Here is a 13,665-nt window from a genome sequence, read left to right as displayed (position 1 = left end):
AATGACTACGTACAAGATGATTACTAGCACCTCAAAGATAGACCATAACTAGGTAATGTGAATTACGTTACACTAAACCATTCCTTCCATTTCTATTTATACAACAAATGGACTGCTATATAAGGGGTGTAATTATTTATTCACAGGCCTACTATAAACCAATATCTATGGATAAGGTGCATAACCAACATCTGAAATTTCCCATGCATATGAAAACTCCCCTCACACAATTTCTGTTGAAAAAAATCTCAATTAATCTAAATAGGATTTGTTTAGTTACGATTTTGATGTAGTATTAAGACCATCAAACCTAGTTAATGGTTTGAAGTACCTATATAAAAATATAATTAATGAATAGTCGTTGTTTGTACCAACCAAACAAGAAAAGGCAGCATAATTTGTCCGAAACAATTAACGTCATTCACATGTACTATGAGGAGTCCTTGTTTCTCGAATACGAATTGTTGAATATATGAACCCAAGGACTTTCATAATACGAAATAGTAAGAAAACCACAATCTATGATAAATATAGTTATCTTATTTTCATACTGCCCGGAAAACACCAAGGTGAAAGTAAAGATAAATTCTGAATATTTCCGAATGATAAGCAATAGAAATGAATAATAAATACATTTATGAACAAAATACTATCTTTTGAATTCAAAATAATTAAAAAGTGTATATACTTGTATATTCATTTTACATTTGCTAAAACATGAGTTTAAATTATATTGGTTACGTCATCCACAATATCCAACTAATTTACGAAAAAGAAGTATATTCATTGTGTATATGCATTGTTTGCTTTCAAAAAGGGTTTTTATATACAGAAAAAAAGACACTAAAAATCAATACTGGTCCAATTTATGGATAATTTGCAAAATTTGACCGGATGATAATAATAACGTCGGTCACACCGCATAATATAGTTATTCACTAAAAATAATTTTGCGTAAATTAGAAAATTCGTAAAAATGGATATTTAATGAAAAGTATTATCCTTCTACTTTTCAAATAAATCCAAATTTCTCCATCCAAACTAACACCCACGTAGCAATGAATTTGACAATTCAAACATCGAGCGAAAATGTGGCATTTTACCTTAATTTTGCATAAAACAGGGAACATACAACGATTTTTCATGAATGGGGAACTGGAAATAACCATGCATGATTATAATGCACAATTGCTGTCATATATATGAATTAGACATGTGGTAACCAAGCGCGTAGCTGCCGTTAGGCAAAAAAGCTTTTGCCTGCACTTAATTTTGCCATTTTTTTTAATTTTTTTTTTGGAGATAAAATACACCCAAGAGAGGCATACATGATGCTCTAAAACGCTATCTACGCGGAGCTGCCGTAATTTTGCCTACACTACAATTTGACCTCAGCTACGCGCCTGATAACGTAGTTCACATGGCTTAATTTACTTTCAAGCTTTGATCGTCTATTTTATTCATACAGATTAACAATTTCTTCCTTGTGAAACCTTTCATCTTCTGTTTTTCTCAACCTGGGTCTTGAATAATGCGGTTTAACGTTCGAACTTGTCATTAGTTTGACGGCTAGTTTCAGTTCCGGCTGAATTAGTACAGGGTCACGCAATTCACATAGAATTGGTTTACAATGATAAAAATGCATATTTTTGTCATTTTCCTTTATTTATTAACTTAGCACTTTCTGACTCCCGAGGTCATTTCAATAAAAAGGAAAAACGTATCGACAATTGGATGATTTGGTCAATTTCCTCTCTAAATCATCATCCTTTTCTCGGCATTAGTCGTTTGGACATGGCTTTTTTTGCAATACCACTGTCATATGAAATACCATAATTTTAAAACCATTTTAGCGAATCCTTCAATTCTTTTTGCATTTAAAAATACGGCTAATAAATTATATGAAACAGAAAACAATGCTAGGCTAAAAAACCTATAGCTCAAAGAAAAGTAAAGTCTTTGGACTTTAATTTTGAAAACTGACTTTGGCTGTAAATTCCACGGTAACAGAACGATGACACTTCTACAAAATCAACTAAAAATGACCAACATTTGACTATGGACAGGCGCTTGTCGGCGGTGGGGTCATCCCATTCACTGTAAGGTCAAAAATGGAAGTAAAATAACAAACTAACACACCATAAAATTCACTCAATAATACATTCAATTACCTCAACTGTCGTTAATAGAATGGTAATTCCATAAAAACTTCCAGCATTAACAGGGGCGTAGCTGCCTATACGCAAATACGCTGTTTGTTTGTTTGTTGGGGTTTAACGTCCGAGCAGCAATATTTCAGCTATATTCAGACAATGAACATGAAATGGATGATAAAATGAACATGAAATGAAGAAAAAAAAAAGGATGGGTCACAAGGATAATAGGGTCGACAAATTTTGATTGCCACTAGAACAAGGGGGATGGGTAAGGTCGGGCAATTTAGCCTCCTGTGGCGGAGCGCAAAGGTTCCTACTCCTATCGAATACCACAGCAGGGTTCTTTAACGTGCGAGGAACGTGGCATCTTTCCCAACACGGTGCACCACTATGGTTTGTGGTCAGGTTTTCCGTATTATAGCCTGACAACCCCAGCATGTAACATGCCAGGGGTACCCCATTCCACCACCTGGGGCACACATCCCAGTTGCTCTGTGGGCAGAGCGCCTAGCCCCCGGCTAGGTTTCTGAGCACTATTTAGTCGCCTTTTACGACAAGCTTAGCGCTGCTGCAGGCCTATTCTTTTAACACCCGGACCTGCACGAGGCCGCAAATACGCAGTTGCGTACTTTCGGAAAAAGTAACAAAAATAAAGACACACATTTTAAAGATGAAATAAAGGTTTTATGCAATGACTCACTGGGGGCCTTGAACGACCCCCCATGACCCCTCGCCGTAATCTTGCGTACAAATAAAACGGGCCTAGCTACGCCCCTGATTAAAAATAATCGGTCACTACAATTCCAGTGGACTGGATTTGGAGTAGTATTACGTCAAGCATTAAATACTTCTTTGTCAAAGAATCGGCCAAAATGTGTATAAGGTGTGGAACACGAAAAACTCACGCAGAGATTTTATGGGATTATCCAAGTCTTTATACCGCATAACCTGCAGAAAACTAGTCCATCAAAGTGTTTATGAAGTGTACCTCCTTAAGATAAAGACAGGTCAAATTTACTTGGAATGCGCTATGGAAAAATAGCGGGAAATTTTCCAGCACTTTTTTCCCTATATGAGCAGTAAAAAATATCTATGTCATAGATAATTCAGGGTAAAATTTAAATAGCATTTTTGTTTATTTTCTACATGTAATGAATATATTGTAGGTAAAAAAAAACAAATTGAGAAAAATGTGCCTCCCATCGCCTGATTCTTACACAGAATGGTACTTAAATATGCAACATTTGATAGTCAGGGAGTGTATGCTACATAAAGTCCCTGATGTAGTGCAATACTAAATCAAAGACTGAAGTCTTCAAGTCTCTAATCGTCAAATATTCACTGTCACTGATTTTGGCTTACTTTCAAAATCCGGCCCCGTGCAGGTCCGGGTGTTAAAAGAATAGGTCTGCAGCAGCGCTAAGCTTGTCGTAAAAGGCAACTAAATAGTGCTCAGAACCCTAGCCGGGGGCTAGGGCGCTCTGCCCACAGAGCAACTGGGATGTGTGCCCCAGGTGGTGGAATGGGGTACCCCTGGCGTGTTACATGCTAGGGTTGTCAGGCTATAATACTGAAAACCTGACCGCAAACCATAGTGGTGCACCGTGTTGGGAAAGATGCCACGTTCCTCGCACGTTAAAGAACCCTACTGTGGTATTCTCCCGGAGTAGGAACCATAGGGCTCCGCCACAGGAGGCTAAATTGCCCGACCCTACCCACCTCTCCCTATTCCCAGTGGCAATCAAAATTTGTCGACCCCATTGTCCTTGTGTCCCATCCCTTTTTCATCTCATGTTCATTTTATCATCAATTTCATGTTCATCGTCTGAATATAGCTGAAATATTGCTGCTCGGACGTTAAACCCCAACAAACAAACAAACTTTCAACATCCGAAATGGTATGAATGCGATATGCTCTATAATCGGGTGACTTCCGCTAAAATCTTGGTTCCCTTAATATGACTATGCACTCTTTCGTATCCGTGATAACCCGAATGTTTTCAATCATCCGGAACAAGATTAAACAATTGACAATTGCTATATATATAATTATTATATATAAATTGTAACGAAGCCTGTGTTTGAGTCGGAAACAAACAAACAAACAAACAAAACACGCATAGACATGTGTATGATATTTTTTAAAAAAAAAGAGGTACGTTATAGCAATCTTTGGGTCGCTTATGATATGGACCAGGTAACTAGACCAAGAACCAGACTGAGCAACCAGCAATGAATATTCATAAATATCTTGGCGTGCTAATGCACAGGGGCGTAGCTGCCTATACGCAAATACGCAGTTGCGTACTTTCAAAAAAAGTAACAAAAATAAAAACACACATTTTAAAGATGAAATAAAGGTTTTATGCAATGACTCACTGGGGGCCTTGAGCGACCCCATGACCCCCCCCCCCAAAGACACCTCGCCGTAATTTTGCGTACAAATAAAACAGGCCTAGCTACGCCCCTGAATGTATATGACCTATATAGTCTTGTAACGAGCCCCAGTGCCTGAATCGGAAACTGGGAAATGTTCAAGGCAAACCGATCATTTCAAGTAAGCTTCCCGTCATCGTACAAGCAAGAAACACGCATAGAACACACGTGTATGATACTTAAGTGGTACATTTTTATCTTGTATGAAGCTAGAACTCTGGCACTTTGGCGGTGAACACGACAAGGATCTGCAGCATTATGTGGCGTATAACTACATATTTATGTAAATCATATGCGAATATAAAGTACTGAAATAACGAGTGCAAGAAGTCGCTAACAATATTAAAAAAGACTAGTTTTTACGTCGAAATGTCGTTAAATAAGTGTTAAAAACAAGGCTCAAAGAAAAGACAACAAATTGAAAATCGTCTCCTTTACGAATGAATCTAGTTGATCGCATTAATTGTATGAAGGAATATACTTTATAGACTATATTTTCATTAAAAAAAGAAAAAACAGACCCCCCCCCAAAAAAATGGGTGGGCAACACAAGTACTATCATATTTTTGTACCTAAGTTTAATTGCGGGGAAAGAACTTAGTGCTTTTTGCACTAAAAAGTTTTTGCAACAGAAATAAATTTATTGTCTTATCACTTGAAGCGATACTTATTTTATACTGACCTTTTCTAGGCTCATAAGAATTTTTTTATCGAGTATGTCGAAATTCTTTTATTTGTATGTAATCTCATGAGATATAATTTAGCTGGTATGCCTTCACTTTGTACGAGACTGAAGCACTCATATGCGAATTCATACGGGTCAATCAGAATTACTCGGCCATTTCCGCTACAGTTTTTCTTTTGTGTAACTAGAAAGACTGAGGAGCTCCGATTGATACAGGGTGGACCCCCACCAAAATTAGTGAAGTCTTTATTTTTTAACAACTGCTCCCACTTCAAAAATGCCTTGCCTTGCTAGGCTCACCCAAAATCTTGGAATTCATCCCATGCAGACAATGGCCTGACCCGTTAATTTCAATCTGATTAAAGCCCCTCCGATTTTTATTTGTTATGCTCTATGAAAAAAAAAACGCGTCTAATTTAGATTAGACTGGCGTTGATTTTAACTACATATACTACGTTTATGTTCCACTTAATTAAATAATTGAATGTAATATTTATAAAAAAGAAATGATCTGCAAGCCGATATCAGCCCTGGTTCGTCGACAGCCGTAACGTCATCGCTTCAGAAAATGTTTTGATATTGCAAGAAATAATTTGTGTACACATGAAAAATAACATTCAAATATGACATGAAATAATAACCTAATAAAAGTTAATATTATACTAATATAACATAATTGAGGGCCCTCCCCATAATACTCATATATATATATGAGTAAAAGTACATTTGCTAAGCGTTCATATGTCCTTTTCAAATCTGCAAATGGCTATACACACACACACACGCACACATGTATATATATATATATATATATATATATATATATATATATATATATGAACGCTTAGCAAATGTACTTTTACACACTTATAAGTAAATATCACATAATTAAGTAGCATATGAATATGCCACCGACATATCAATAAATAAGTACGATTCAGGCGTTAGTTAACATAATATAGCAAGAATAGATATGGCGTATATACCAAAGAGACGACAACCCCACTGGAATGAAAATTTCAGGTCAAGGCCACTCTTTGAACGTCGAGGGAACCCTCATACCACATGGCAGCTAGTTACAGCTGGCCTCAAAACATCATCATACACAGGTACAGAGAAATAGTTTGCCCTATATACTCAGGTAAAATAAAAAAAATAAAATAATGGTGAAAACGAAACAAGACATACAGAGGCCAGAAATTCCCGACTTGGGACAGGCGCAAAAATGCGGCGGGGTTAAAGTTTTGGTGTGATCACAACCATCCTCGTTTAAAATCTGGCCACTGTAGAAAATTTTTACACAATTAAACACAAAAAAGGTCTGAGTCCATTTTAGTATAAAGTTTACCATTATCGATAGGAATACTAACATCAAGAAACGGACATTCCTTATTATCATATTTGCTTTATCCCACAACAGTTCTACAGGATATCTTTATTATAAATATTGAAGTCGTTGTTTAGAGCCAAAATATCATCAAAATATTTGAAGCTGTTATTACATTTTTCTATCAAATGTTGTTTGGAAGAGTCTTTATTTATTTTATAGCCATAAATTGGGATTCTTAACAGTACAAAAAGAGGTTCGCAGTAAGTGGTTCACTATTGGTCCCCATGGGAATTCCGATAACTACGCCAAAGCGTACGAAAATGTTGTCGAACAGGAATTCGAGTGCTGTAAGGTTATCAAAAGAAGTCCAATGAACATAGGTTTATGTTTTCGTTACTGAAAATGATCTAAAAGAATTCGAACAAATATATTCAAATCCCGATTTATTGATAAGATATGTGATTTTTTTTGTTTTATGAGATTAGTTTGAAGTGTAGTGTATAAGTTTAAAAAATCAAAACTTTGAGTAGATTTGAAAGATCCCACTTGGGCGTGTAATTTATCAAGCACTTCAAGCGAGCTTTTAATGTTTTAACACTCCAAAAATAGTTAATTACACGATTTTCATAAGCTTTTTTACAAAAAAAATTATAAGATTTTTTTTTGTATTTAGCGCACTAGTAAGTAAAATAGAAAGTCTTGTTATAGAGCAATGGCTTGAAGAGGAAATAAATCTAAATTTATGAGGTGATTTGTGAAGTGTGGGAAGCCAGTGCATATTAGGAACTTCCATGCTACTAGGCTCAGCTTGTAAAGGGGTAGCGACGAGTTTGTGTTTTTTCCCAATTTCACTTCCTGAAAATTTAGTCAGTTGGAATGTTCATGAATTCGTAACTTCTATTTGCAGAATTTCAATGTGAAATTTACGACGAAAAACAATAATATCATTTTCAGCTTTATCAATAGGAACAAAAACAAATTCCTTGCTGAGTTCTTTCAATTTGTGTGTTTTATTTTTTTTTCTTTTCTTTTTTCTTTTTTTTTTTTTTTTTTAGGAAAATACGGTTTTGATGTTGTTTATTAGGAGTTAAGTGCTCCTCGAACCTCGAAATGTTTTATTCGAATGTTCAACTATTTTCATAACTGTTTTGAGTAAAGAATCTAATGCTATAAACATTTTTACAGTAGTTTCCGTAAACTGTGTTTAATGTTGTTTTAGATTCAGCTGAAACCTGCCTAGTGGTGTGAGGGTTTCCTCGCTTCATTGTAGCCCCATGGATCGCTTTGGGCTGACATTTTTCATGGCGGTGGGGATGTCTTTTTGGTGGGGTTATGTTGCTATAAATTATAACTACTGAAGTTTTATGGTCGTCATCATGATCTCGTGGATCGTTACGGTGTATCCATCTGAAAAATGATTTGTTCAACGCGTCATAGTTTTCCTTTCCTCTTCCGTCTACCCTGGACTTGACTTTTTATGAGCAACTCGGCAGGTGTCTTTAGAAAAGCAGATGACACTTACCCTACAAGGCTGTGTACCTGGTCCATGCTCCCAGTTTTTAAAGGAATCCGAGTTGCTCATTTACTTTTGGTACTTTGTTTGTATTAGTTAGGTTATTTTATGTTCTTTGTTGTGTTTGTCTGTTTTTCCATGTCTGGTCTTTGTCTTTGGATTACATTCTTTTGATTTCCACTATAATCTTTGTTCCCTTTTGACATATTCACCATATCCATTCTCTTTATAATTTGAAAAAAAAAGCGCTCGCCCTTTACTTCTACATCTACAATCTTCTGGCCAACTTCAACACACTTTTTTCTGCGCATGCTATTTAGAAGATTTCCATACTAAATTAACCTAGTAGCAATAAGAGTGAGTTTAAAACTATGTACATCTCCTTTTTAATGACTGTAATTAAATGTTAGTTGAAATAGCTATTTTAAATGACTCCAATGAATCACTTATAACAATATTTAGTGGTATATTGCTCCATAATTTGATGGTTCTTGGAAGGTTGTTGTCTGACTTGTAACCCACATTGAGGAATTTGGAAGGATAATGAGTGCATGGTTCGAGACTGTCTGAGAGGTGGAAATTACCGGTCTGTTTTATTTCTTATATTATATCTACAGTCTACGCATGGAAGATATTTTACTATTTTTGAACACTTTCTATGCAGAATGTTAAAATTATCATGTTTTTATATCCCACGTTCACGCGTGAAATTGTAACCTGAATTGAAGTGCGTACTGTAGAATTTGGTTTTCTTGTGTAATAAGGGAGACAATTCTTAATCCTGCTTGAATAATGTAGTGATGCGTTTCAAATAAAGTAGTGCTTAATTAATTAGCATTTGAGTTATGTACATTTGATAAAGTTATGATAAATCAAATCTTCCATGTGATGAGAAATAGATCTTTTTTTTTAAAGTTATAGTTTTACTTAATTATCTCAAACAAAGATTCAGTAGTATCGCGTAGGAATATTAAAATCAAAATGGTGGCTCTGTGTTGATTTTTGGCAGCCAGAAGTCTAGTGAGTCAACATCACCTGCTGCAAGTTCATGTGTCTCTTTTCATGCATTTGAATTTTTGCCATACAATGACAATATTCCGATTCTTTAAACTGCACATATTTCTAAATGGCCATAACACGTCGAATGAAAATACATTTAGCAAGTCATGGATGTTGAGGATGCTGAACCTCAAACATGTTGTAAGCGTAGGCAAATATTACCTTGCGTGTATAACATCAGGGTTTTATTTTAAGCATACTCCTCCTACTGAAATCTTAAGGAAGATTCAAATTGGTAACCCATAGTTTCCTTATAACCAAGGTGTCAGCAAAACCAATGTCTGACTTAAACGTGGGTAGGGAATAATATGTGTACCCATACCATACATGTGATATAGTCATGCCATCAAAACTGGAAATTTGTCATTTTTCAGCTGGAGATTTTTAATTGGTGTTTTTTCGCGGCGTAACAAGTCAAATATGTGTGAAACATAGTTATGGAAAAACCTGGCATTAAGTCTTTTTCCATATTATATTTGAACAGTTGGAATGACCCTTTTGATGGAGTAACACTTGAACATTTCAATGACTTTATTTATTAATGACAACATTTACGAAACAAGAACAGCATGAACATAAGTAACTTTCAATTTAAAAGTTTCATCATTACTATATTGCTACTATTAATTAAATAATTTTCATTTAAAAATTGTCACTATAATTCTTACTATTGCATAAATATGCATCAAAATGATTTCATTTCAAATTGTCACTACTAGCTGGGCAAGACTTTAACTTTGACTTCCATGCAGCATTGAATTTGGAATTAGTACTAACTACTTTGCTTTCTTGGCTGGAGGTGCAGAAGATGAAATATTACGTTTCAGCATTTTGACGGTTGATGGGAGTGCTCCTAATTGAAAAATTCACATAGTTCCTCCATTGACTTGGATAAAAAATAAGCCATACTTTGAATCAATTTCATTTTCAGTAGATGCATGGTCAATGTTTCCATGACCATCAAAAGATCAAATGTCCCGTATTAATGTTTACACAATGAGTCCCAATCGTCAGTAATAAAATCGTTTAACCATTTAAGGGTGTGCCACTAAAACTTGGGATAATTGTCAATTAACTCCTTTTGTTATATAATCATCACACCTTTTAAATTACGTCTTGTAGATAACCAATCTTAATTACTATTTATGACCCTAATTAACATGTTCACCTGTCTACCCGAGATCAACTGGAAATGTCGTTATTCGATCCTCTTAGGTTTTTTCCTTCAGCAAATAAAAAAATGGCGTCCAAAATTTGTTTACAGTATTATTTTCGGAAAGCAGTAGTTTTTTTTGTTTCAACGGTAGAACGATAGGAAGGTTCCAATTCCGGTAGAATTGAACTACCGCCGCTAGGTTCACATGTATGCCATAGCATCTTTTCCCATTACCTAAATAGTGTTTTGCTAAAATATTCATTAATATGGATTGGGAATTGCCTTGAAGAAAGATCCACAGTTACAGTTAATCTGAAATTGCCAGAGTTAAAAATAATAGCCTGCCAGCCCGAGACTGGCTAATTTTATCCGAAATCTATATAGCCATACAGTAAATGTATTCAAAAGTTGTATTCAGGACTGGCTAGAATTTGAGTGAGTTTCCTACCCTGAAATTGCACTAGTTCAGGTCCATTCCAAAGGCTTGGTAATGGAAAATTTCTGACCAAACTACAACTAATGTGATGTCTTTCATTTAGTATTGTCAACTCTCCTTTCAGCTTTGGCAACATCCCTTCAGCACCTGTGTATGCGAGTTCTTATCACAACTCATACATTATGCCAGAGCTTGCCGTATTGTAACTGCACCAACTTTTTGTATCGCCCTAGACTTCTTACAATTAGGCTTCTGGAACAGGGTTATGTAGCTACAAGATTGAAGTCATCAGAAGTTTTATGGTCATGATCATGAAGTCGTGAATCATTACAGTGTAACCATCTGCACCATGAAAACTGATTTGTTTTACATGTCATATTTTTCCTTTCCTCTTATCTACCCCTGGGGTAGGTAGTATAAAACATCCAGCTGATGCATGCATCATTTTCACAACCAACTAAATATGAGATGGTTTTTGAAGGCTTAGAACTGCCTATCTATTTTATGAAATTTTGCATACAAACTACACTTGAAATTAGGGCATTTAAATGCAAAGATACAAATGTATAAGAACATTAAATTTTAGGAAACTTGAATTGAAATTACATTGTTTTTACTCCTGAATATGTTCAGTTAGTATGCATGTGTAAGTGTTACTAAATTATTAAATCCTCTAAATACATCAACATCTGTATGTTCAAGTAATTTTTAGCTCACCTGGTGGAAGGCCATTTGAGCTATTGCCATCAATTTGCATCTGTCGTCGTTCACAATTTTTCAAAAGTCTTCTCCTCTGACACTACTTGACCAATTGGAACCAAACATCTATCTCCAAAACTGTTAGGTTTAGCTAAATTCTGACATAAGTTTAACTTAAAGTGTTCAGCATGATGAGATCTATTTATGGTCAAATTTTTGTTTTAATCTGTGAAGCCATATTGGAGTTATTGCCCTTTTTCCACACTTTTTTGCCATTTTAAATGCTATTTTCATTAAAAATCTTCCCTGATACAACCACACCAATTAGAAGCAACTTTGGTATGAATGTTTCTTGGGGTATCATGCATAGAACTGACGTGGGGATTTATGATCTGTGGAAAAAATATGGCTGCCGTTACTAAAAATAGAACATAGGGGTCAGACCAAGGGTCAGAAAATGGTAAAAAATGTCAGTCATTGACCGACAAATTTTGTAAATGACTGACGACCATTTTCCAATATCGGACATAAAAAATTGTCAACCCTTATAAATTACAGTCTGTGGTTTTTATTAGTGTATAAACATCCTATCTACCTGTCTCCTAATTGTTTATTGAAAATTAATTGACAGGTGTGTGTCAATTTTAGCCGATGTGCAACCACCTGTGATTTACCTGTAACTGATTATTTGACTGCATAATTAAATTAACGGTACATGTGTAGCCCCATTGCATACATGAATTAATTGAAGTAACTCAGAGAGTTTTCATACATTTATTAGTTGATTAATTACGGAAAAAGATTGGCAAGTCCATCATTTCCCCGCCAATCTTTCAGAGGTAACGAAAGCACGTGAAACTGAAACTACGGATCAGACGTAGTTTGTAATTTTTAATTCATGGATTGAATCGTTTTAACACAGAAGTCAACAGACCATTTAAATCAATATACAAAATGTGTTCGTGATTTTCTTTTATAAATTATAATCAACATTTTTTTTTCATCACTCAGAAGTTTTTGGCTGTTTGCCTGTGTGATGAAAAAGTCTGAGAGATATAATGTTTTGTTTACATGTTAGAACATCCACGCGTGGTAGATAACGAACTCGTTCATTCGCTCTGATATTTTGTAAAAGAGTATGTGATGAAATAACACAATGTCCAATATTTATCTTAAAATAACTACATAAAAAGTTTTTTATGTCTATTTTCGATCTGAACATGTAAAAAACTGACACGAATGTCTGCTGAAGTTTGATCAAATGTCCAGCATGGGCTGTCAAAATTTCGGGACCCCTGGGTCAGACAGTAGTTTTTCATATATTATATCCCCAAAACCATTAGGTTTAGCCAAATTCTTTCAGTTGCTGAAATGATCCTTATTATAAGGCCTACAAAAGTCTCCAGGGATTAAAGTTGTCAGATGACTCCTTGTGAGAGTTATTGCCCTTAATTGGTGAAAAAATGCCTTTTTTGCACAGTTTTCAGCCAATATCTTGAAAACTACAATAGATAGAATGAAACTTTCAATTGCTGAAATGATCCATATAAGTTCTACCAAAGGCGTCTTTGAATCATAATTGTTGGACAATTCCTTGTTAGAGTTATTGCCATTGAAAGGCAAACATTTTACCAATTGAGTGGATCAGGCTCCTGGGAGTCTCTGTTATTATGATATTGGGAACCATGTGTGAAATAAAAAGTACAAATGTAAATCCTTAGAGCTCAGACATACATGTACTATAGTATACCCAGAGAGGGAGGATTCTCTTACTTTTATTGCAGTGTCCAGTGGATCACAGAGTTTTACAGAGTCCACTCCTAAAATCGTCCAAGTGATTTCTCCCATGTGGGAGTTTTTTAGTGCCTTTTTGGGAGTATTTCTAAGTCACTCCAAGTGTTTTATTACCTTGTTTCGTGTAATCATGTTCACCTGACAGGTAAGACATGATGTGTGTGGTACTTCACAGGATAACCAGGGCAATAAAAAACTCCCAGCTGGGACTATTTTATTGCCTTTTGGAGGAAGTATGCCAAGATCATTCCAGGATTTTTATAACATTTTTTGGAATTTCCTGGAGTCACTCCAAAAAGTGAGTCCAAAATGGGAGTTGAGAATCTATGCACTTTGGGTGTACTATACTTTGCAGTGCTCACTATTATGGAATATTCAAGTCTGAAAATTGCTTGAGATGT

The 13,665-nt window shown here is 35.4% G+C and overlaps 1 protein-coding gene across 4 annotated transcripts in view; it reads left to right on the top strand.

Moving 5' to 3' along the window:
* Positions 1–9,051: 9,051 nt before the first annotated feature.
* LOC148621907 (C-myc promoter-binding protein-like) overlaps positions 9,052–13,665 on the top strand; it is a 51,502-nt gene continuing 46,888 nt past the window's right edge. For 3 of the 4 annotated variants that reach the window (XM_088576750.1, XM_088576751.1, XM_088576748.1), the window contains exon 1: positions 9,052–9,140. The gene's annotated coding sequence lies outside the window, so the exon portion shown is untranslated. Of the gene's footprint in view, positions 9,321–13,665 lie in introns of all 4 variants that reach the window. The other variant, XM_088576749.1, reaches the window with a different exon arrangement.

This window comes from Perna viridis, chromosome 3 (genome assembly GCF_037379345.1).
Source record: "Perna viridis isolate PV_CMFRI_1.1 ecotype Kerala chromosome 3, ASM3737934v1, whole genome shotgun sequence".
Taxonomy (NCBI): Eukaryota; Metazoa; Mollusca; class Bivalvia; order Mytilida; family Mytilidae; genus Perna; species Perna viridis.
The sequence above is the reverse complement of the archived record's forward strand: the minus strand, read 5'-3'. Positions and strand labels throughout refer to the sequence as shown.